The sequence below is a fragment of the Phocoena phocoena genome, chromosome 3, assembly GCF_963924675.1.
Source record: "Phocoena phocoena chromosome 3, mPhoPho1.1, whole genome shotgun sequence".
Lineage (NCBI taxonomy): Eukaryota > Metazoa > Chordata > Mammalia > Artiodactyla > Phocoenidae > Phocoena > Phocoena phocoena.
In genome coordinates this window covers 73538433-73562342 of record NC_089221.1, presented here as the reverse complement: position 1 = coordinate 73562342, position 23910 = coordinate 73538433, and positions in this window count along the sequence as shown.

The window sequence follows — 23910 nt, the reverse complement described above, 5'->3', positions numbered from 1 at the left end:
TTGAAACTGTGATTAAAAATCTTCCAACAAACAAAAGTCCAGGACCAGATGGCTTCACAGGTGAATGCTAACAAACATTTAGAGAAGAGCTAAAACCCATCCTTCTCAAACTCATCCCAAAAATTGCAGAGGAAGGAACACTCCCAAACTCATTCTATGAGGCCACCATCATCCTGATACCAAAACCAGACAAAGATACTATAAAAAAAAGAAAAATACAGACCAATATCACTGATGAATATAGATGCAAAAATCCTCAACAAAATACTAGCAAACAGAATCCAACAACACATTAAAAGGATCATACACCATGATCAAGTGGGATTTATCCCAGGGATGCAAGGATTCTTCAATATACACAAATCAATCAATGTGATATACCATATTAACAAACTGAAGAAGAAAAACCATATGATCATCTCAATAGATGCAGAAAAAGCTTTTGACAAAATTCAACACCCATTTATGATAAAAACTCTCCAGAAAGTGGGCATGGAGGGAACCTACCTCAACATAATAAAGGCCATATATGACAAACCCACAGCATACATCATTCTCAATGGTGAAAAACTGAAAGCATTTCCTCTAAGATCAGGAACAAGACAAGGATGTCCACTCTCACCACTATTATTCAACATAGTTTTGGAAGTCCTAGCCACGGCAATCAGCGAAGAAAAAGAAATACAAATTGGAAAAGAAGAAGTAAAACTGTCACCGTTTGCAGATGACATGATACTATACATAGAGAATCCTGAAGATGCCACCAGACAACTACTAGAGCTAATCAATGAATTTGGTAAAGTTGCGGGATACAAAATTAATGCATCGAAATCTCTTGCATTCCTATACACTAAAGATGAAGAATTTGAAAGAGAAATTAAGGAAATACTCCCATTTACCACTGCAACAAAAAGAATAAAATACCTAGGAATAAACCTACCTAGGGAGACAAAAGACCTGTATGCAGAAAACTTTAAGACAGTGATGAAAGAAATTAAAGATGATACCAACAGATGGAGAGATATACTATGTTCTTGGATTGGAAGAATCAATATTGCAAAAATGACTATACTACCCAAAGCAATCTGCAGATTCAATGCAATCACTATCAAATTACCAATGGCATTTTTTACATAACTAGAACCAAAAATCTTAAAATTTGTATGGAGACACAAAAGACCCTGAATAGCCAAAGCAGTCTTGAGGGAAAAAAATGGAACTGGAGGATTCAGACTCCCTGACTTCAGACTATACTACAAAGCTACAGTAATCAAGACAATATTGTACTGGCACAAAAACAGAAATACAGATCAATGGAACAGGATAGAAAGCCCAGAGATAAACCCACCCACCTATGGTCAATTAATCTATGACAAAGGAGGCAAGGATACACAATGGAGAAAAGACAGTCTCTTCAATAAGTGATGCTGGGAAAACTGGACAGCTACATGTAAAAGAATGAAATTAGAACACTCCATAACACCATACACAAAAATAAACTCAAAGTGGATTAGAGACCTAAATGTAAGACCGGACACTATAAAACCCTTAGAGGAAAACATAGGCAGAACACTCTTTGACATAAATCACAGCAAGATCTTTTTTGATCCACCTCCTAGAGTAATGGAAATAAAAACAAAAATAAACAAATGGGACCTAATGAAACTTCAAAGCTTTTGCACAGCAAAGGAAACTACAAACAGGAGGAAAAGACAACCCTCAGAATGGGAGAAAATATTTGCAAACAAATCAACGGACAAAGGATTAATCTCTAAAATATATAAATAGCTCATGCAACTCAATATTAAAAAAACAAACAACCCAATCCTAAAATGGGCAGAAGACCTAGAGACATTTCTCTAAAGAAAACATACAGATGGCCAAGAAGCACATGAAAAGCTGCTCAACATCACTAATCATTAGAGAAATGTAAATCAAAACTACAATGAGGTATCACCTCACACTGGTCAGAATGGCCATCACCAAAAATGTATGAACAATAAATGCTGGAGAGGGTGTGGAGAAAAGGGAACCCTCTTGTACTGTTGATGGGAATGTAAATTGATACAGTCACTATGGAGAACAGTATGGAGGTTCCTTAAAAAACTAAGAATAGAATTACCATATGACCCAGAAATCCCACTACTGGGCATAGATCCAGAGAAAACCATAATTCAAAAAGACACATGCACGCCATTTTTCATTGCAGCACTATTTACAATAGCCAGGTCATGGAAACAACCTAAATGCCCATTAACAGAGGAATGGATAAAGAAGATGTGGTACATATATACATTGGAATATTACTCAACCATAAAAAGGAATGAACTTGAGTCATTTGTAGTGACCTGGATGGATCCAGAGACTGTCATACAGAGTGAAGTACGTCAGAAAGAGAAAAACAAATATCGTATATTAACACATATATGTGGAACCTGGAAAAATGGTACAGATGAACCGGTTTGCAGGGCAGAAATTGAGACACAGATGTAGAGAACAATCGTATGGACACCAAGGGGGGAAAGTGGTGGGGGGTGATGAATTGGGAGACTGGGACTGACATATATACAGTAATATGTATAAAATGGATAACTAATAAGAACCTGCTTTATAAAATAACAAATAAAATTCAAAAAAAAAAAGGAAAGGTCACTTCCATCTCCATAGGTTTCCTGAGCAAAAGCTATGGGAGATTGCTTCCATGTCTTGGCTATTGTAAGTAGTGCTGCAATGAACACTGGGGTGCATGTGTCTTTTTGAATTATGGTTTTCTCCAGATATAGGCCCAGGAGTGGGATTGCTGGATCATATGTTAGCTCTATTTTTAAGGAACCTCCATACTGTTCTGCATAGTGGCTGTACCAATTTACATTCACAACAGTGTAGGCAACCTAAATGTCTATCAACAAATGAATGGGTAAAGAAGATGTGGCATATATATATATATATATATATATATATATATACACACACACACACACACACACAATAGAATATTACTCAACCATGAAAAAGAATGAAATAATGCCACTTGTAGCAACATGGATGGACTTAGAGATTATCATACTAAGTGAAGTAAGCCGAAGACAAATATCATATGATACTGCTTATATGTGGAATCTTAAAAAATAAAAATAAAAAAAGATAAAAATGAACTTATTTACAAAACAGAAATAGACCCACAGACATAGAAAACAAACTTATGGTTACCAAAGGGGAAAGGGAGGGGAGAGATAAATTAGAAGTTTGGGATTAACATTTACATACTACTACGTATAAAATAACCAACAAGGAACTGTATAGCACAGAGAACTATACTCAGTATTTTTGTAATAACCTATAGGGGAAAAGAATCTGAAAAAGAATATATATATGTATATATAGATATATGTGAATCATTGTTGCTGTGCACTAGAAACTCACACAACACTGTAAATCAACTATACTTCAATTAAAAGAAAACACTCAAATTAAAAAAAAAGCTGCAGGAGATAACAGAGACACAGTGGGGTGGGGATACATTCATGGGTGATGACTATGTAGATCTCATCTAGGGCTCTGTGTTTTAGGGCTCCTTCAGGCTTTTCAGAGATTGCACTAGGAGAGCAAAGGCTGGGGTAGAATCCCAGGTTTGGGGCTACTTGTCAGCTTCTCAGCTATCCCAGACCTACGATCAGTTAGCCCATGAATCTAGGCTACAGGTTTGAAAACCTCTCATTCTTGAGGTCAAAGGGTCGCTTTGATGCAGCCCTGGGAAACTGATTAGAAATCGATTGTCATTCACTTAATATTGCAAGGGTAGGATGCTTTTCTTCATTAATCTGAACTGAGAAATAAGACTGGACAGATTCAAACATCTGACAAAAAATGAGGCTTATTTTTTGCAGGCCTCTGTGCTCCTCAGAAGGAAAAATGAATACTGAATGAACTGTGAAACTGGTATCCTAGAAATAGTCTAGAATTGGTAATATTAGGAATAGTGTAGAATAGTAATATATAATAGTAATATATCTGTGCCTCACTACAGCCTCAGTACAGCCTGTTGCCCAAAGTATGGCCACAAAATTGGATAGGATAAGTCAGCCTATCTGCAATTTTGCTTCGTTGGGAAACTTAAATAATTTAACTGATTTGATTTTCAGTTGGATTTAAACCCACTGTTACATAGTCCAGCACAGGGACAGGCAGCTGGCACAGGTCTGTGCAATCGCTCTCCAGGCAGAAATAATCATCACAATATTACCTCTCGCTCACAGCAGGTGTCTCCAAGGAGCTCCAGCACCAGAATTCTGTTTAGCAGGTAGAAATACAGCCCTTTAATATGCTCAGTGCATTGAGAAACAATTGAAACATAACCATGATAATGGTAATCGTTTTATGACATGGCTATTACATTATCTCCATTGTTGTAATGGGGTGTCACTGGCTACCATTCATCGGTAGATTCGTGTGGTTCACAGTGATCTAATAAATTGCAGCAGATGGCGTTTTGAGTCTCCTCGGAGAACTGACTAATCCTACAACCTGTGGAACTGCTCTCTTTACATTTAAGTCTTGGTCTTTCTCAGAGACCGAAAATGAGTATGACAGAGAAACTGACAGAAGGAAAACTAGCTGCCAGAGTATAGAAGCTGTTCTTTTTTTTTTTTTCTTCTGCGGTACGCGGGCCTCTCACTGTTGTGGCCTCTCCCGTTGCGGAGCACAGGCTCCGGACGCGCAGGCTCAGCGGCCATGGCTCACAGGCCCAGCCGCTCCGTGACATGTGGGATCTTCCAGGACCGGGGCACGAACCCGTGTCCCCTGCGTCGGCAGGCGGACTCTCAACCACTGCGCCACAAGGGAAGCCCAGAAGCTGTTCTTTTGTCTGTACTGTTCAGGAGCTGAATCTTATTTCAAACCATAGTAACTTCTTTCCCACGCCAAGCACACTCACGACTTTTGTTTGTTCACACTGGAAATTAGAATTCTGCACAGTACCTAGATTAGCTAACTCAGTAAGGGAATATTTCTGGACCCTATCACACTCCACAGGTCATTTTTCGCTTTCTGGTTGGTCCTGTCAGTCTGCTCAGACTGCCATAACAAATACCATAGACTGGTTGGCTTAAACAACAGGAGTTTATTTTCTCACAGTTCTGGAGGCTGAAGTCTACGATCAGGCTGTCAGCATGACCAGGGTTCCTGGTGAGGGCCCTTGCCCTGGCTTGCGGATGGCTGCCTTCCAGCTGTGTCTTCACAAGGCAGAGGGAGAGACACAAAGTAAGCTCTCTGGTGTCTATTCTTATAAGGCATCTAATTCCTAATCTTAATTCTCCTAAGGGCCCTACTCTCATGACCTCATCCAAACCTAATTACCTCCCAAAGGCCAATCTCTAAATACTATCACATTTGGGGTTAGGGCTTCAACATGCTAATTTGGGGCAGGACACAACTCAGCGCAAACCACTAACATAATACATGAATAGGAGTATTCTACTAGTTTTCCTGATGGATCTTCCTCTTCCTCACTAGACCCTATAATCTATTCTCAGAGACAGATTTTTGAAAAATATAGATCGGATAACATCACTCCCCTGTTCAAAATCCTCCAATGACTTCCATTCACACTTAGAAACCATTGTTCCATGGATTACAAATTTCCATATGATTCAGACCCTCTTCCTTCGTCCAGTTTCTTGTTGTTCACCTCACTCCGGCCACACCAAGTCTCTTGCCACGCCTCAGACACACCTACTCACTTCTCCTTCAGGGACTCTGCGATTGCTGGCTCCTTGCTCTGGAGCACACTTTTCTACATCTTTGAATGGCTTGTTTTCCATCTTCATCTTTACCTTCTTAATTGTCACCTTGAGGCACTCCTCTTCCTCTAGTTCTCTCTAACTGTATATTCTGGTTACTATAAGCACTGTGCCTTCAAAGGACTTCATATATGAAATTTTGCTTTTGTTTTGTTTCTCTTTATATCCTCAGTGACTAGAACAGTGCCTGGCATATAGTAGGTACTAAGTTAGCATTTATTACAAAAACTGAAATACGATGCACATGCCAATGTCTTACACATACATTGTCCCCCTTGACTCTTTCATAGACATCTCAAAGTGAAAGTTTCCAAATTGATTAATCTATCCCATGAAACGTATGTCTTCTCCCATGCTCCCCTTCATATAGTGGTTCAAACAAAATCTGGGAGTCACCTTTCATTTCTCCTTCTTCCTTGCCTCCCTACATCCAGTCAATAAGCAATCTTCTTATTCTATCTCTGAAACACATCATGACTCTGTCCTCTTTGGTCCATTTCTACCACTGCTGTCCTTAATGCCATCATCTCTGGCCTGGAGCACAGCTTCTTAACAACAGATCTTTCCACTTTCAGTCTTGGCACACCTTTCCAACTACTTTCTAAGCAGTAGCCAGAGTGATGCTGGGTATTTCATCACAGTAGTGAATGGGTATTGGATTCCACTATGTGTTACTCTGTTGGCACTTGAAGATGAAAAAACTCAACATGGGTTTGGGCTCCCCTGGAGATTAAAAATGCAAATCTGTTCATGTAACTACTCTATAAAAGTCCTTAAAGATTAGTTCTCATTGCCCTTAGAATAAAGGACAATATTCTTACCTGGCCACCAGGCCCTGTGTGGTCTGGCTCTGCTACTTCTACAGTTTCAGCTTGTAGAGCTCTCCTTCAGCCTCTCTGCGTTCTGACTGCAATAGCCTCACAGCCCTTTGAAACTTCCACCTGCCTCTCCCTTCAGAGTTTTCATATAGGATCCTCACAGTCTGGGGAAAATTCACTCTTGTCCTGAGTAACTGCCGTTTCTTTTAGGCCTTGACTAAAATATCACTCTTCAAAGATGCCTCCCGTGAAACACCTCATCAAAACTGAGTCTCCCTGGGCTTCCCTGATGGCGCAGTGGTTGAGAGTCCGCCTGCCGATGCTGGGGACACGGGTTTGTGCCCTGGTTCGGGAAGATCCCACATGCCGTGGAGCGGCTAGGCCCCTGAGCCATGGCCGCTGAGCATGTGCGTCTGGAGCCTGTGCTCCGCAACGGGAGAGGCCACAGCAGTGAGAGGCCCGCGTACCGCAAACAAACAAACAAACAAACAAAAAACTGAGTCTCCCTAATGCATTCTCTTTACAGCACTTACATTTAATTTTATCATGGTTGGTAATTACAGATTTATCTGTAACTGCCCAAGAGCTGCCTCTGCCGTGAGATTGTAAACTCTATGAATTCAGAAGTCGTGGTCTATTACTTTTTAACATATCTCCATATCTTCAAGGGCTGAGTTGAGTACCAGGCACACAGTGGGCAATCATTAAGTATTTATTATTGTAGCCAAAATAAACGGAACACTCTCCCTCACCCCAAAAAGTACCCTTCGGGCTTTTATCTCTGGTCCCTTGAATGGCTTAAAGTAAAATCCAATAACAGGTTACTACAAAATGTACAATATGCCAAGTAACTGAGAAAAGGGAAGGGTGTTTCAACCATGGCTTTCATTGAAATTGTTTCGTTTTTGGTTCAAGAAAACTTTCCTGTAAATAGTGTGAAAGAATCATGTTTTCTGGTAAGGAACTTACCTGCATTTAGTAATTATTTGTCATCAATTGTGCATTTGCAAAGCACACCCTTTTAGATCTATTCCTTATGATAAACTGCCGGTTTATTAAGGGAGGTGTTGGGATTTCATTATCAAAGTGAAATGCTGCTACACAAAGTGTGAGCAAACGTGTTCTATCCAGTGATTCAGTTCTTCTTTGCCAAAACTACTTTGCCATATTTAACATAGGGCTTTGACATAGATTTTTTAAAGCCCAAAATACTATTTTGTTTTAACAACAAAAATTATTATTACTACCACCACAAAAGGCCGCATGTCTAAATCCAGGCGTTTTTAATCAAAATAAAAAGATAAAGTAGCCAACCATAATAGAAGGCTATTCTGGGACCAAGTCTCAGGCAATTGGTTATAACTTACATCAAGTTGAAAGTCAAAACCAAGAAGATATCTTAATCTGGGTAGGCAATCTACACAGGGCTTATGGGCTAATAATGATTTTATATACTTAAATGGCTGAAAAGCACAAAAGAAAATATTTTGTGATATGTAAAAATTAGTATGAAATACAAATTTCAAACACCGATGCCCATTCATTTGTTATCAATGTCTTCTTTCACATTATAATGGCAGCATTAAGTAGCTGCAACAGAAACTTTCAAATTTTTGAAATTTGAGGACTGTAATCCTCACTAATATATTTTATTTATTTATTTATGGCTGTGTTGGGTCTTTGTTGCTGTGCGCGGGCTTTCTCTAGTTGCAGCGAGTAGGGGCTACTCTTCGTCGCAGTGCGTAGGCTTCTCATTGCGGCGGCTTCTCTTGTTGTGGAGCACGGGCTCTAGGTGTGCGGGCTTCAGTGGCTCGCAGGCTCTAGAGCGCAGGCTCAGTAGTTGTGGCTCGCAGGCTCTAGAGCGCAGGCTCAAGAGCTGTGGTGCACGGGCTTAGTTGCTCCGTGGCATGTGGGATCTTCCCGGACCAGGGCTTGAACCCGCGTCCCCTGCATTGGCAGGCAGATTCTTAACCACGGCGCCACCAGAGAAGCCGCCTCAGTAATATATTTTACACTGAGAGCTATATATTGACACAGACACACAGCTGAAAAGTTTCACAAAACAATCTTTACACTAAGAATTGAGCAGAACACAGTAGAACACATTATATTCCACTTAAACAGTATTTCTAATGTTATTTCTGATTCTGACCCACTAATGATTGCTACTCATAGTTTGAGAGACATTAATTTATTTGTTTTATCAATCCTGGTTGCATAATAAATCACTTAGAAAGTTCTTTGAAAGCTACTAGGCTCTACTCCAGAGCAGTCAAATCAAAATCTCTGGGTACCTGGGTATCAGTCTCAAAAAACAGCAAACAAACAGCCCTCTCAGAGTGATCTTATTGAGGAGCCCAAGTTGAGAACTAATCCCTTTGCTACTAAAAGCCTGGCCACCTAAAGACATTTCTCCAAAGAAGATATACAGACTGCCAACAAACACATGAAAGAATGCTCAACATTATTAATCATTAGAGAAATGCAAATCAAAACTACAATGAGATATCATCTCACACCAGTCAGAATGGCCATCATCAAAAAATCTAGAAACAATAAATGCTGGAGAGGGTGTGGAGAAAAGGGAACACTCTTGCACTGCTGGTGGGAATGTGAATTGGTACAGCCACTATGGAGAACAGTATGGAGGTTCCTTAAAAAACTATAAATAGAACTACCATATGCCCCAACAATCCCACTACTGGTCATATACCCTGAGAAAACCATAATTCAAAAAGAGTCATGTACCAAAATGTTCACTGCAGCTCTATTTACAATAGCCCAGAGATGGAAACAACCTAAGTGTCCATCATTGGATGAATGGATAAAGAAGATGTGGCACATATATACAATGGAATATTACTCAGCCATAAAAAGAAACGAAATTGAGCTATTTGTAATGAGGTGGATAGACCTAGAGTCTGTCATACAGAGTGAAGTAAGTCAGAAAGAGAAAGACAAATACCGTATGCTAACACATATATATGGAATTTAAGAAAAAAAATGTCATGAAGAACCTAGGGGTAAGACAGGAATAAAGACACAGACCTACTAGAGAATGGACTTGAGGATATGGGGAGGGGGAAGGGTAAGCTGTGACAAAGCGAGAGAGAGGCATGGACATATATACACTACCAAATGTAAAACAGATAGCTAGTGGGAAGCAGCCGCAGAGCACAGGGAGATCAGTTCAGTGCTTTGTGACCGCCTGGAGGGGTGGGATAGGGAGGGTGGGAGGGAGGCAGAGGCAAGAGGGAAAAGATATGGGAACATATGTATATGTATAACTGATTCACTTTGTTATGAAGCAGAAACTAACACACCATTGTAAAGCAATTATACCCCAATAAAGATGTTAAAAAAAAAAAAAATGCCTGGCCTTCAGAACAGCAGCATCAGCACTTGGGAGTTTGTTAGAAATGCAGAATCTCAGACCCCAACCCAGACCTACTGAATCTACGTTACAAGATCCTCAGATAATTTACACGCACACTGAAGTGTCAGAAGCACTCACGTAAACCCAGAAAATGTTTGATTATGCACTGCAGCATTAAGTTATACTCTCCTCGTTGCTGTGGAAAAGACAATTAACATATTTGCCTCTGGTTAGTACTGGATTTGGACCAGCAAGGGCAAATGTGAAATGGCAAAGAATAAGATGTATCCAGAAAGAAAAACTGTTTCACGGGTGGGAGTTTCTACCCGCAGGAGGCCATCCAAGTCCAAAACAGGGGAGTCTGGGAGCTGGATTCCAAGAACATAACAAGAGTGACTTTGATGTACCAAACCCAGCCAGACATCTAAACTGGATCCAAGTGTGTTCTAACCCTGCCTGCCTCTCTCCTGCTACTGCAGTGGACCCATGACACAGCTTTCTCTAATCTCAACCTCTGCACCTGGGCCAAAATCAGACTGATTTCTAGGAATCGGAGTATTGGCTCTGCTACCATCTTTTTTTTTTTTTTTTTTTTTTTTTTTTTGCGGTACGCGGGCCTCTCACTGTTGCGGCCTCTCCTGTCGTGGAGCACAGGCTCCGGACACACAGGCTCAGAGGCCATGGCTCACGGGCCTAGCCGCTCCGTGGCATGTGGGATCTTCCTGGACCGGGGCACGAACCCGTGTCCCCTGCATCGGCAGGAGGACTCTCAACCACTGCGCCACCAGGGAAGCCCTACCATCTATTTGATCAGAAACATCCATGTTTTAGAAACCAAGCTCTCTGGTGCATCCCAGTGAGATCAAAGGCAGAGTTTCTGAGTTCTCTCTGGTTGCTGAATATGAGGCTTCCCAGGGACACAGGGAGTCACAGAGGAGCCATGGAGGGGTGAGGTCTCCAGCAACCTACACAAACTCCTTGGCAAATGGAATCTTGGACGGCAAGTTTTCCCGCTGTAATTTCCTCAGGCCTCTTCTACAGTTTAAACTATTTGTGTTCTCACAGCATTTCCAAATGCTGGTTTTACCCTCCACTAACCTGAGCAATTCTGTTTGGTGCTGTTGTTAACTTTTTAAGTTCTGGCAAGAGACAACATTCAGTTTAGATTTTTGCTTTGTTTTGTTCTGTTTTGGGTGGAGGGAGAAGATGTGAGTGGAGATACTGAATTTAGAAGCAGGCATTGATAGAAATTCGATCAAGTAACAAAAGAACTAGATAGGAGTATTAGAAGCTATCTTTTTTTCCTTCATAGCTCCCTTCCAAGACAAATAATATACAAACAATAAGAAAACAAACAAAAACCAGATCTAATTTAAAATGACCACATATGAACCTCTCTGGAGAAGTTTATACAACATCCCTTGGATGTTTTTGCCCTCAGTCCCACTGGTGGGAGTGTGCAATTCCCAGGGCAGTGGTTCTCAAAGTATTGGTGCCAGGAGAATCCACTTCACGTGGAAACTTGATAGAAATGCACCGTTTTGGGCGTCTTCCTAGACCTGCTGAATCTGAAGCTCTGGGGCCCAGGTCCAGCCCTCCAGGTGATTGCAGGCATGCTAAAATTTGAGGACCTCTGTTCCAGGGAACAACTGAATTCACACCAGCTATAATTTAAACTGGTCTCAAACACAGGTTGACCTTTTTGGAAAACAGCAACTTGCTAACGCAAACTACTTTTGGAAAAAAGTTGAATTTGTGAAAGACATTTTTATTCTAAGCATAGACAGATTAAGATCAACTTTTTATGGTCACCAAAGCACTTTTCCAATAAGAGCTTAAAGTTGTATAAACATTGCCAAACCTTGTTAACCCTCAGAGTCACCTCGTGGGTTGGTCATCTTTTGTTGAAGATTATGTACTCTGATGGATATGAATCTGTCAGAAGGAAGAGAACAAGCTGCTCTCACTTTGCAGTTGAATTTTAACTCCAGTCAATCAGCTAGGTAAATTAACATCTATTTGGAAAGGATTAAAATACCTCCAAACAAGGAGGAGTTCACCAGTCAAGATTTAGTTAGCAGAAGGAAACCTGTTCCCACAACTAGTGCTTTAGAAGCCAAAAGATAAGCGAATCTGCATACAAATACAAAGACACAGGCAGTGTCCAAGATATGTTCTTCCAGTGAAGCATAAAATATCGCCTAGCATGAATTTCTGAACAAAGTGAAGACAGAAAGTTGCTGCCCAATCCTTTGGGACAGCAGTATTTCCTAAAGGAGACCAAGCCCAACATCGATATAGGTTCTAAGTAGAAATATCTTGAGATTACACTCTGTGTATGAAGGGTTGCTAAACAACAAAGGGATAAGAGGCAAATGATTTTCCATTTAGAAAGATTTAAGAAACCAAGGTTAAATTTTGAGTAATGTTTTTTAAAAAAACAACCTACAGGTTTTAGTGGAAAAGCAGGAAAAGTAAATTCCAAGTGGTGAGAATTTCTTTCTTCCTGTAATTTACATACCATGCATTCATTCATCAGTCTGTCGTTTGTGCATTCCTTCCCTTGTCCTCTTCACACTTTGAGCTCTCCTTGCCTAAGGGAATGAAAATCATCATTGGTGGTAAGTATTCTGACTTATTATTGACAACCAAAGAAACACAAAAGGTTTGGTTATTTACAAGTTGTGTGATATTGAACAAGTTATTTAAGTTCTCAAGGGCCTGTTATTTCTGCAACAAAATTATCATAGTTCTTTTACATGGTTCTTGTTAGCCATCCCGTAAGTCCTACCAACAGGATTTCCTCATAATGAAGTAAAATATTGTACGGAAGTCCAGCAAACATTCACTTGGGTATTTAGTTTTGCTTTGTAAACTATATCAAGTATCTTGGTTTATTCTAGATATCCTTTAAATTCAAAACATCCAAAGAGGAGTTATTCCCCCACCCAGCAAAACCTCTACTCTTCAGTAAGAACCTAAATGGTTTAGTAACTAAAATTTGATGTGGGAAATACATTTATCATTTCCGTCTTTTTCTCTCTCTCGAAAAAAAAGCAGCCTGTAAAACAGTATGAAAATGGTGCAGTCATTTTGGAAAATAGTTTGGAGATACCTAAAAATTTTAAACATAGAGTTATTATATGACCAAGCATTTCTGCTCCTAGGTATATACCCAAGGGAATTGAAGACATATTCACAAAAAACTGGTACACGCATTCACAGCAGCATTATTCCCAATAGCCAAAAGGTAGAAACAATCCAAATGTCTAATAACTACTGGATGGATAAGTAAAAAGTGGTATATCCATACAACGGAATTTTATTCAGCCAAAAAAGGAATGAAGTACTGATACATGCTACTCATGGATAAACCTTGAACACATTATGCTGAGTGAAAAAGTCACTCACAAAAGTCCACATATTGTATGATTCCATTTATATGAAATGTCCAGAATAAGCATAGAGACAAAAGGAGATTAGTGGCTTCCAAGGTCTGGGGGAGTGACTGCTAATAGGTACAAGAGTTTCTTTTTGGAGTGATGAAAATGTTTTAAAGTTGATTACGATCATAGCTGAACAACTCTGTGAATTGTACATTTTAAAAGCGTAAATGTTATGTTACGAATTTTATGCTAAGGTAAATTATATCTTTTAAAAAAGGCTAAGAAATGAAACATTGTATATGATATGACTCAAAATTTGTGAAAAAAAGTATATGCATGGAATAAAGATTGAAAGGAAATTTACCAGAAAACAAACAAAAAACCTCTACTCTTTTATCAATGTTTACCAGTTTATCAGTGTCGATTAATTACTATTAATCAAGCTAATCATATCTAGTGCCCTCTTTACAACCTGACAAATCCATGGAACATCACAATCCTACTATTTCTCCCTTTGTAACACTTTCCTTACTGCCAACCCCTTCCATTTGCCTCATCCTCTTGTGTCTGGACTATTGCAATAGTCAGTTACATCATTTTCCTGCTTTCAGTATCTTCTTCTAGTCAATCTAGTCTTGATAGTATAGTGGATGATCAAACAACCTTCAGCACTGCTTGCAGAGGTTTGACTCACCTCCACCTTTTTATAGTTACATGAACTTGGACAAGTTATTTCAATACAAATAGATCCTATTTTTTCACCTGGAAAATCCTATTTTTTCACCTGGTATTATAAAAGTACCTACTTTACATATATTGTTTTGAAAATTCAGTGATATAATCAATATAAAATACTTATTGTGCTCAGTTCAGAGCAAGCACTATGTAAATGTTATTTTATTCATTGCACAATCTTTCTAAAGCATATTTTATCATGTCATCGCTTGCTCAAAAAAATCCAAATAGGGCTTCCCAGGTGGCGCAGTGGTTGGGAGTTCGCCTGCCGATGCAAGGGACGCGGGTTCGTGCCACGTTCTGGGAAGATCCCACAGGCCGCGGCGCGGCTAGGCCCGTGAGCCATGGCCGCTGAGCCTGCGCATCCGGAGCCTGTGCTCCGCAACGGGAGAGGCCTCAACAGTGAGAGGCCCGTGTACCGCACAAAAAAAAAAAAAAAAATCCAGAATAGCTTCCCAATACCAACAAGTTAGATTCTAGAATGTTCATAAATAACTGATAATTTTATTGGAAAACAGGTATTCCAGAAATCCCTTAGAGTAGTGCCCTTACCTTAAGCAGCTATGTCAACTAATGCAAAAATGGAAACTAATATTTGGATACTAGTACAGGGGAGAAAAATCGGTAAATTAAAAACACCTCATAATGTAACCTGGAGGACCCATGTGCTAGGAATCCTCTCCATTTCTTGCAGGTACCATGTCATTTTTGCCCCTAACTAGCCATTGTTTAAACCTCTGAATTTACCAGTTCTAAGCCCCCTGCTTTCACACCCTCTGTCACAACCCTGTTATTGTTTTTTTGTACCCTACCTAGTTCCAAAGAATTTGAGAAAGCTTACAAAAATATGTACAGCAGGAGAAAAAATACATAGCACACTGTTAAATAAAATTAAATCAGAAATGTAGACAAATGAGCCCTCTTAAAATCTAGGATGTTCAAACTGATTTTCCCTGTGTGTTTGTCTGACCTAGGCCCAATAGAATGTATGTATCTGCCTACCAATTTACCTGCGTGTCTGTCTCTATATTTCTACATCTACATCTATATATAAACTAGGCAGGCAAGTGACCCATGGGGCGGGGGCTGGAGAATTAGTTTGTAACATTTGATGACCAGTAAATTGCTGATATACTCAGGTACTCAAAGTTCCTCCCAAAGGTGAGTCCATTGCTCTACTAAATATTGGAGCATTTTAGGGAAAACCTGACACTTTACTTCCAAAATAAACTTTGAATTTGTTCAAAATAAAACTAAAATCTTTGAATAAATGTTGAAATCAGGGGAAGGACTTCAGGTATTTTAAAATAATCTTCTGAAGGGTTCACAGAAACTTATGTATGTGGGAAACCTACAGCTCAGTTTCACAGAAGTATATTATACGATGAACAGAGTAGCTGAGACTTAGAATGTAGGATTATTTTTCAAGAAATTAGAACACATCCACTTCTCAGTATAAAAAAGAAAGTGAAGATCCTTGCCACACTCTACTGTAATAAAAATATTATTAGAAACAGAGAAAAACTGTTTTAAATATTCACTGATGGGTGGGTTGACCACATGTCCTATTTTGCCTGGGACAGTCCAGGTTTGTATCTGTTGTCCTGGTGTGATTGTTATTAGTGGTCCCTCTTGATCTTAAGTATCTTGCTTTAAATGATAAATTTTATATTCACTCTATAAAAGTAAATATGTTTTATATATATTACTTTTATTATTATACATTTTATATGTTGACTGATTAAAATGCTTATTTGCCCGATTAGCAGAGTTCTAACTGAAACTACCTGCTTGGGTTGGAAACAAATCAGTTTACCTTTCTAAATGGGTGTTGCTTCTAGGAGCTGTGAGGGCTTCCCAAGTTTGTATTATATATAATGCTAAAAATTCTGTGTGCATCTGGAAATTCCAGAGCCTGGTAGGAATTACCATTTTGTTCTTTCCATTGATAAAGCACCTCTAAAAGACCTCTGGGAAGGCCTGGGACTGCTGGCAGGAGTGCAGGGCTGCTGGGAACAGGTAGCTAAACAAAAGTCCCCTTGAGGTAGGGATTAAGGGGAGTGTATTAATCTCATGCCAGTGCCCTTCACAGATCCTAGAGACATCAATATATTGAAAGGTCACAAGCTGACTGTAAAGATTAATTAAACCCTTAGGTTCATTCTCAAAATCCAGTTTCTCAATTTTCCATAAAAATAAGTCTTTCCAAGTCTTTGTAACTTTAAGATCTCTCCTGTTCATGAGCTATGTAGAAAATCAGTGGAGGGGCTTCCCTCGTGGTTCAGTGGTTAAGAATCCACCTGCCAGTGCACGGTACACGGATTTGAGCCCAGGTACGGGAAGATCCCACATGCCGCGGAGCTACTAAGCCCGCATGCCACAACTACTGAGCCTGTGTGCCACAACTACTGAAGCCCACAAGCCTACAGCCCGTGCTCCGCAACAAGAGAAGCCACCGCAGTGAGAAGCCCGTGCACCGCAACAAAGCGCAGTCTCCGCTCGCCGCAACTAGAGAAAACCCATGTGCAGCAACGAAGACCCAACGCAGCCAGCCAAAAATAAAATAAATAAATTTATTAAAAAAAAATCAGATGGCTTCCGGGAAGATGGCGGAAGAGTAAGACGCGGAGATCACCTTCCTCCCCACAGATACACCAGAAATACATCTACACGTGGAACAACTCCTACAGAACACCTACTGAACACTGGCAGAAGACCTCAGACCTCCCAAAAGGCAAGAAACCCCCCACGTACCTGGGTAGGGCAAAAGAAAAAAGAATAAACATAGACAAAAGGATAGGGACAGTACCTGCACCAGTGGGAGGGAGTTGTGAAGGAGGAAAGGTTTTCACACACTAGGAAGCCCCTTCGTGGGCAGAGACTGTGGGTAGCGGAGGGGGAAAGCTTCGGAGCCGAGGAGGAGAGCACAGCAACAGGGGTACGGAGGGCAAAGCGGAGAGATTCCCGCACAGAGGATCAGGGCCGACCGGCACTCACCAGCCCGAGGCTTGTCTGCTCACCTGCCTGGCGGGGCGGGGCTGGTAGTTGAGGATCGGCTTCGGTTGGAGCGCCGGGAGAGGACTGGGGTTGGCGGCGTGAACACAGCCTGCAGGGGGTTAGTGCACCACGGCTAGCCGGGAGGGAGTCCGGGGAAAAGTCTGGACCTGCCGAAGAGGCAAGAGACTTTTTCTTCCCTCTTTGTTTCCTGGTGCGTGAGGAGAGGGGATTAAGAGCGCTGCTTAAAGGAGCTCCAGAGACGGCCGCGAGTCGCGGCTAAAAGCGCGGACCCCAGAGACTGGCATGAGACGCTAAGGCTGCTGCTGACGCCACCAAGAAGCCTGTGTGCGAGCACAGGTCACTATCCACAACCCCCTTCCCGGGGAGCCTGTGCAGCCCGCCACTGCCAGAGTCGCGGGATCCAGGGACAACTCCCCGGGGAGAACGCACTGCGCGCCTCAGGCTGATGCAACGTCATGCCGGCCTACGCCGCCGCAGGCCCGCCCCACACTCCGTGCCCCTCCCTCCCCCAGGCCTAAGTGAGCCAGAGCCCCAGAATCAGCGGCTCGTTTAACCTCGTCCTGTCTGAGCGAAGAACAGACGCCCTTTGGCGACCTACACGCAGAGGCCAGGCCAAATCCAAAGCTGAACCCTTGGGAGCTGTGAGAACAAAGAAGAGAAAGGGAAATCTCTCCCAGCAGCCTCAGAAGCAGCGGATTAAAGCTCCACAATCAACTTGATGTACCCTGCATCTGTGGAATATATGAATACACAACGAATCATCCCAAATTGAGGAGGTGGACTTTGAGAGCAAGATTTATGATTTTCTCTCCTTTTCCTCTTTTTGTGAGTGTGTATGTGTATGCTTCTGTGTGAGATTTTGTCTGTATAGCTTTGCTTCCACCATTTGTCCTAGGGTTCTATCCGTCTGTTTTTTTTTTTAATAATTATTTTTTTTATTTTAATAACTTTATTATATTTTATCTTAGTTTATTTTATTTTACTTATCTTCTTTCTTTCTTTCTTTCTTTTTTCCTTCCTTCCCTCCTTCCTTCCTCCCTCCCTCCTTTCTTTCTTTCTTTGTTTTTCTTTCTTTCTTTCTACTTGTACTCTTTCTTTCTTTCTACTTGTACTAATTCTTTCTTTCTACTTTTTCTCCCTTTTATTCTGAGCCATGTGGATGAAAGGCTCTTGGTGCTGCAGCCAGGAGTCAGTGCTGTGCCTCTGAGGTGGGAGAACCAACTTCAGGACACTTGTCCACAATAGACCTCCCAGCTCCACGTAATATCAAATGGTGAAAATCTCCGAGAGAGCTCCATCTCAACACCAGCACCCAGCTTCATTCAACGACCAGCAAGCTACAGTGCTGGACATCCTATGCCAAACAACTAGCAAGACAGGAACACAACCCCACCCATTAGCAGAGAGGCTGCCCAAAATCATAAGTCCATAGATACACAAAAACACACCACCAGACGTGGACCTGCCCACCAGAAAGACAAGATCCAGCCTCATCCACCAGAACACAGGCACTAGTCCCCTCCACCAGGAAGCCTACACAACACACTGAACCAACCTTAGCCACTGGGGACAAACACAACAGGAACTATGAACCTGCAGCGTGCAAAAAGGAGACCCCAAACACAGTAAGATAAGCAAACTGAGAAGACAGAAAAACACACAGCAGATGAAGGAACAAGATAAAAACCCACCAGACCTAACAAATGAAGAGGAAATAGGCAGTCTACCTGAAAAAGAATTCAGAATAATGATAGTAAAGATGATCCAAAATCTTGGAAATAGAATGGACTAAATGCAAGAAACATTTAACAAGGACCTAGAAGAACTAAAGATGAAACAAACAATGATGAACAACACAATAAATGAAATTAAAAATACTCTAGATGGGATCAATAGCAGAATAACTGAGGCAGAAGAACAGGTAAGTAACCTGGAAGATAAAATAGTGGAAATAACTACTGCAGAGAAGAATAAAGAAAAAAGAATGAAAGGAACTGAGGACAGTCTCAGAGACCTCTGGGACAACATTAAATGCACCGACATTTGAATTATAGGGGTTCCAGAAGAAGAAGAGAAAAAGAAAGGGACTGAGAAAATATTTGAAGAGATTATAGTTGAAAACTTCCCTAATATGGGGAAGGAATAGTTAATCAAGTCCAGGAAGCACAGAGTCCCATACAGGATAAATCCAAGGAGAAATACACCAAGACACATATTAATCAAGCTGTCAAAAATTAAACACAAAGAAAACATATTAAAAGCAGCAAGGGAAAAACAACAAATAACACACAAGGGAATCCCCATAAGGTTAACAGCTGATCTTTCAGCAGAAACTCTGCAAGCCAGAAGGGACTGGCAGGACATATTTAAAGTGATGAAGGAGAAAAACCTGCAACCAAGATTACTCTACCCAGCAAGTATCTCGTTCAGATTTGATAGAGAAATTAAAACCTTTACAGACAAGCAAAAGCTGAGAGAGTTCAACACCACCAAACCAGCTTTACAACAACTGCTAAAGGAACTTCTCTAGGCAAGAAACACAAGAGAAGGAAAAGACCTACAATAACAAACCCAAAACAATTAAGAAAATGGGAATAGGAACATACATATCGATAATTACCTTAAATGTAAATGGACTAAATGCTCCCACCAAAAGACACAGATTGGCTGAATGGATACAAAAACAAGCCTTTAAATGTTGTGTTATATGAAGAGGACTGCTGTACAGTAGAACCAGAAGATGATATACACATCACAGCCTTTGTGCATTGAGTGCCCTAAAGCTAAACAATTCAGAGCCTGTGTGGCAACACAAAATAGTGGATCAGATAGAGACAGAGACAGAAGACAGAGACACACAGATGGATAGGTAGATGGATGAGCCATTCCTTGGGAATCTTCCTCATGGTTGTGAGTTGTCTGAGGAGGCTAATGATGCAACTAGTACATTAACCTGGCTCTTTAAGTAGCTCATTGAGATTGTGTGTAATGTGCTACTAAAGCTGACAGCTAATCAGCCAGATTAATAAATAATTTTAGTTAAGGTGGTTGATTCATCATAGTGCAAGCTTACTTTTCCAGCCTTTAATGCTAACATTGTTCTTGCCCTTGTTTATTACTGTATATTGTGTTTTTCTTGAACTGTACCAGCAGTGCACCTTTAACCCCCATTTGTATGAAATGACCCAGCCCCAAAGTTGATTGAATCAGAGGTTGAAACCCTGATTCAAACTGCAACAACCTGAGATTCATTTGCAGGAACTAAGAATTGGGACTTGATTGAGGTACTTTCTTTTTTTTTTTTTTTTAATTTACTTATTATTTATTTTTGGCTGTGTTGGGTCTTCGTTTCTGTGAGAGGGCTTTCTCTAGTTGCAGCAAGCGGGGGCCACTCTTCATTGCAGTTCGCGGGCCTCTCACTATCGCGGCCTCTCGTTTAGCAGCACAGGCTCCAGACGCGCAGGCTCAGTAGTTGTGGTTCACGGGCCTAGTTGCTCCGCGGCATGTGGGGTCCTCCCAGACCAGGGCTCGAACCCGTGTCCCCTGCATTGGCAGGCGGATTCTTAACCACTGCACCACCAGGGAAGCCCGAGGTACTTTCCTAAACGGAGGATAGGTTGGTATATTTTGTCAGCCACATTTTCTCCCATAGCTACCCAGGAAGCACAGAAATCTAGTCTGAAGAGAGACAGAGAGGTAGAGAAAAGAGTTCCATACCATGACCAGTAATTTTATAATAAATTGTCCATTTTCTGTTATCACAGAAGCTGGTTATAGGTGGATCTTTCTGCAACCAAAAGAATCTATCACACTATTCATGATTTTACAGTTTAGACTTATTAACAATAAAAATGACTCAAACTTTGTCTCTGGCATATTATAATAAGGTCCCAAGAGCAAAGCATCTATTCTCTTGCACTTTAAATGATTTTCTTTTTCCTAAATTGAATAACTTCCCAGAGAAATGGCACAAATGAAAGAATTTATAAACATCTGCCTAGCTCATGTTATTGGTTATTTGTGTAAAAATTTGTCTTATTACTCACACAAGCTTGTTTTTTTACCCTTTGGAAAAGAATAATCTATGATTTCCTGTACGTAAAAGAGCCAGGGAAAATTTTTTATTATGATCTAACTTGTTTCTTCACTTTTAATTATAATACCTACTATTGCCCCAATCAGCCAAGAAAAATCTGACCTGGTGTAAAGCTTTAGAATAATTTTGATCAAAAAAAAGTTTCAATAGCAACAAGTAATCTAAATCAGAAGGACTGTTATACTCCCTTAAGTTATTCAAGAGATACAGATAAAGAAGTTAATAAGATGAACCTAAACAAAGTTTGAAAAACTATAAAATGCCTTATAAAGAAAAGTCAAATTTGACTTATTATAAAGTCAAATAGGAACATTTGTATTTTATTGTATATGATTAATTTAATGGATACAAGCAAAGACTAGGAAATCCCTTAGTACCTCCCTCTATTTATTTTTCCAGCAGTGTCTGTATGATTTTGAATTCCAGAAGAGCTGTGAGGTCTTTTCATCATGGTTTTTTTTTTGTTTCCGGGGAAGAAAAATATTTGGTTTAGTAGTGACGTCTGGTGTAAGAGACTGTATTTCAGAATATTTCAACTCATCTTTGGGTCATTGACCTCAGGTCTGAAAATTGCAAGATGTTTCCTCATGTAGCTTGTTCTTTGGAGCACTTCTCTTTCATAACTCTAGTTTCTACCCCCAGGCATTCTATTCTGGCACTGAGGATTTACCTTTTCATCTCAGGGAATTTTGAAGGATTGTAGACCTATATCAGAGTATCAAGTAATATTGTGTTAATCTTTTATGAAAAACTCTAAGTTCTTATTTCAGCTTCTCTCTTCTCTAGAATTTTCATCATAGCCATTTTTATTGTTTCTTATTCTTAGTATTAATAGTTTCCTATGGTGGCTGGTGCTGATTCTACTGGCTTATTTCTCCATCATTTTTTGTTCTTTACAAACACTGAAAGGATAAACACAAACTGAGGCAAGGATATTAGCTTTGGAAGTGTTTGACTCTTACCTGGAAATTGAAGTACAATGGTGAGGGTTGGCAGGAAGGAGTTTACTGGGATTGTGGGACGAATAGCTATGGGTGAGTTAAAATGATAGTGCCAGAGAGGTAAGACAGAGAAGGCAACAGGGCGGCTTGGATGGTAAGAGGAGGGTGTACATAAAACATGCCCCAGATAAGGGTTGGTCACCTGAGATGGTGTGATTATGGAAAGAATTGAGTGGTATAGGCTCTTGGTGTTTACCTAGATACACTCCTTCATGGTGCACAGTTCAACATATTTCCTGGCCCCTCTTGTACTCAGTCATGTGACTGAGCTCTGGCCAATGAACTTGTAGTTCTGATCACAACATATCCCATGGAGATTTCCACTCTCTCTCTTTCCCAGGCCACTCTGCTAAAAATAAAGGACTCTGAGGGTCTGAAAGATGATGCTACCACAAGAAAGAAGGAGCTGGGTCTCCTAAGTCGTTGTTTGGAGGGGAGGAATATTGAATTTTGTGAAACAACAAATAAACTTAAGCCACTGAAAGTTGCTATTTGTTTCTTACAATAGCTAACATTAATTATCCTGATTAACATAGTATCTCTTTGGTTATGATATTGTCTTTGATATTGTCACAGTAAGAGAATAAAAGAAAGAATAAAGAAGCTGAAAAATATTACTAAGAGAGAGAATATTCAAGGGGAGGGGGGTGAGTTGAAGAGCAGGAGAAAACAAATGGCATCAGGCATGGAGGGCCTCCATAGATAGAAAACACTTTGTGGATGTACTGATCTAATTTTAGAACTGAGCAGGACACCTCTCAATGGACCTCAATTTGTATAAAAGTAGACTGACTTATTTTTGACAACTATAATTAAAAGAATATCTATTTCATACAACTGTAAATGAAGCACAATCTATTACGTTTATTTAAAAATATAAGATAGGAAAAAAATCAAAGAACTATAAAGTTCTTAAATATAGAAAAAGATTTTTTAAAACAATGCTGAATTATGCTACATGTATTTCAAAATAGGAGAGGCTGGAAGCTCTGAGCTTGCTGAGTAGAGGGTGCTGTGAGGATGGGAACTGTATGAGGAGAAGGTGTGGATTGCATGCAGTTAGATATGAAGCATGCTGGGCCTGGGAGTCCAGAGAAAGTGGCAGAAGAGGACCCGTTTTTCCCTTTGCTTTTTAGTACTTAAATACAGTGACTTAAAAGTCAGTTTCTGTGCAACAAAAGAAATATTTAGTGATCAGATTTGGAACAGTTATTTGAAATTTCCAAACATCTGTAGGGTAAAACATTAGAGCTAACAGTTTCTTTAAAATATAGAAGTTTTTGTTTTTGTTTTTTTCCTGAAACATGTAAGAAATCCAAACATCTGAAATAATACCCCAAATGTTCACTCTTCGGTGAATAACCACCAAATATATGTCATTATCTTTAAAGTATGCCAACATTGTGCACCCACTGATTGGGATAAAAGCACTCCTTTGTTCCGTCTATAAACTGCCAGTGACAGACCTTTCCTGTGGGTTGGGGCTTCCCTTTTCTTTTCCCCCTTGCTTTCCACACACAAATTCAAGATTTCCTTAGGCTGAGAGGGAAGTCTAAGAGCTTATGAGTAGAGCTCCCCAAGACTCTAGCGCCCATGGCTCCAGTGGTCCCGAGGCTCATGGTGGTCACTGTGAGTCAATCACTGTGGTCTCCTAATATCATCTACGAAGCAGATTATAAAAG